We start from the raw sequence: 3,107 nt of genomic DNA on the forward strand, positions 1-3,107 counted from the left end.
TCATTATTCCTTTAGATGAACAACCCTTAAGACTTCAAGAGAAAATTAGCTTTTATGGCTGCATCTATGGTGGCATATTGGGCAGTAATCAGTTATATGAATAATAAAATAGTCCTGTAAGGTACTCTATTTTGGAGAGAAACAGAGACATGATAAAATACCTAGAGAAATTATTTGTGGCCAAGCTTCAGACTGCGTTAATCTTCTTAGAATGAGTAAACATCTATTCTTCAATCAGTGTGCCAAGTTTCGATCCATGGACGCACCTAGGGACACTTGGCATTGCTCCGTTGAGGAACAAAGTTGCCATGTTTCTTCAAATAGTAGGCCATACGAAAAAGAATAGCGACATAAAGTTTCATTTTCCAAGATCGGTCGTAACTGTTAGTAGATATTTCAATCAAGTTTTGTATGCTCTTGAACCTGAGATGCTTAGACATAGACCGATGGATGTACCCTCAAAAATCAGAAACAACCTAAGATTCTACCCATATTTTGAGGTATGCTTCACTGATTCAAAAATATAACATCGTAACTAATTTATTAGTAAAAAATTTACAATGTCTCATTGATAATTCTATGATTGTATTGGTGCTATTGATGGAACCCATATACCCTGCAATGTTCGTGCAAGAATGGCAGATCATTTTCGTGGTAGAATGCCCTTCCCAACCCAAAATATGCTAGTAGCTGTTAACTTTGATCTAATGTTCACTTATGTGAGTGCCGGTTGGGAAGGACCTGCTCATGATTCTACTGTCTTGAGACACTCCCTTAATCATCCAAATGGCCTTCGTGTTCCAGAAGGTTTGCCTACTCCTTTTGATGCATTTGCATATATATATATATATATATATATATATATATATATATATATATAATACAGCAAAGCATGTGGCTTGATAATTTTATACTTATGTTAGGTAAGTACTATCTTGCGGATGCTGGATATGCAGCAATGCCGGGTTTTTTACCTCCATATTATCAAGTCCGTTACCATTTACGCGAGTGGACTGGCAATAGACCCCAAAACCCACAAGAACTTTTTAACTTGCAACACTCTTCTTTGGCACCACATTTGAGAGAGCATTTGGTACTTTGAAGAATCAAAGATACTCATGAATAAACCATACCACCCTTTTCCTACACAAGTTAGAGTTGTCATAGCGTGCTGCATACTTCACAATTGGATTCTGCAAAATGGGGAAGCTGATCAGTTTGTATACTCTAAGGAATTATGGAGACGGCTATATCCTCGTTCCAATCATTTTCGTCAAGAAGCTAGAGCAGAATAAAGGTAGATGGCCCAGCTTAGGGATGTCATTGCAAATAGGATGTTTGAAAATAGGCACTCAATTATTAGAGGTGATGCTCGATGTCTGTCTAGTCTGGGCTATAACATTATCCATTTGTCTTTGATGTATCACCACTTCTGGACGATTATTGTGGTGCTATTTTGAGTTGTACCTATTTTAAGACTATGTTTGTCTTCTCTGGGTTGTAACATGAATTCATTTGTGCTGCAAGATTGTTCCTAATAATCATGCAAATTCTGAGTTTTCATGTGTAGGGGATGAGTGGAAATAGTGTGATATGGCAACCCCAGGAAGTGGAAGATCTCCTTTTGTATTTCAAAGAGAAAATTTAGGAGTGTGGCAAGGCCCTAGTTCTAAGGGAGGTACATCATGAGGATTGTGCTCGAAGAATGAATGAAAAATATGGTTCTAACTCATAGCAAGACAAGTTTATAACAAGTACCACAAGCTCAAGGGTGAATGGAAGGCGATCATGGATGCAAAGTCTATAAGTGGTGCTAGTTTTGATGAAGTGCAGAAAAAGATAATCCATGATGAAATAGAGGTTGTGAAGATGAAATATGTAAGTTTGCATGTCTAAATTTTTTTATTACATACAGATCTTTTATTACACATTGGTAACTAATAAAATACTACGTTCTATTCTAATGCAGAATAATGATAAGAGAACCAAGTACTATAATGTTCCAATCTTATTCTATGATGAGATGGAGTTTGTCTTCACAGAAAACACATGCTACTGTAGAGTTTAGTGTTCTTCAAACACCTTTTGATCACCCACCAAGACAGGATGATGATCTCACTGGAAATGGAAGACAAGGCCAAGACCAAGTTGATCCAGATAATGATCCTTCAAAGCACTATGATTCTGATACTCTTCCAAAGCACTACGATTCTGATACTCTCCCAGATTCTGATAGCCCTCGCTCTGTTGGTTCTAAGTGTCAGGTTGAAGATAACAAATAGAAGAACGGGAAGTGTGCCAAGCATGATTACGCCATGGTTCAAGATGTCACTGGTGCTATGAACAACATATCTGAGACCATGCGCTTCACTCATGTTACTGATCCAAATGAGGGCATTTACAAGATCATTGACAACATGGAGGACTATCCTCTGCTAGTGCGCCTTGATCTACAGACTTACCTTGCTGAAATCGTTAGGATTGCTAGCATGTTAAAGGGGCGGCCAGAGGAAAGCATCAAATAGTGGGTGGCACGGTGGGTTATGGATCGATATCCTGTGACTTAAGCTCTTCTCATATGACTTTGGTTAGTGCTCATGGTAGTGATTTATTGGTTTTTGCTTTTGGCAGTATGGACCTATGACATAATGTATATTTTGGCACTTTGAAAATGAAAATGGCATAATGTATTTTGGCCGTAAGAAGTTATGCGCGGCATGCTGTATATTTTGGCCATAAGAAGCTATACGCAACATTGGCCATTCTGAAAGCACCAGTGTAGTTTGGTTGTATGACATATGCCAGATTGTGTCGATGGTTCTCTAGTTGTCTTGTTCAATTAAAAATATGCAAGTGACATGTTTCTTTGGCTTGGTATGATGCACAATTTGCAATTTTTTCAAGCCATTTTGTTGAATTTGATAGATGGAGGTAATCTCACCCGTAAAACAAAGTGGTGAGATGATCATTATGAGCTAGAGTACCAAACAATCACACCATCAATATTTCTAGCAAAAGCAAGTTTTCAACAAAGTAACCAAATAGTTAGCCAAGTAATCTTGCTTAGCCAGGCAAATGAACCAAACCACCACCTTACTGGATCGAAC

At 38.0% G+C, this 3,107-nt stretch overlaps 1 pseudogene; it reads left to right on the forward strand.

The window, feature by feature from the left end:
* The first annotated feature begins 1,573 nt into the window (after window positions 1-1,573).
* On the forward strand, window positions 1,574-2,567 carry LOC101765353 (annotated as a pseudogene).
* The last annotated feature ends 540 nt before the right edge of the window (window positions 2,568-3,107 follow it).

This window comes from Setaria italica, chromosome VII (genome assembly GCF_000263155.2).
Source record: "Setaria italica strain Yugu1 chromosome VII, Setaria_italica_v2.0, whole genome shotgun sequence".
Lineage (NCBI taxonomy): Eukaryota > Viridiplantae > Streptophyta > Magnoliopsida > Poales > Poaceae > Setaria > Setaria italica.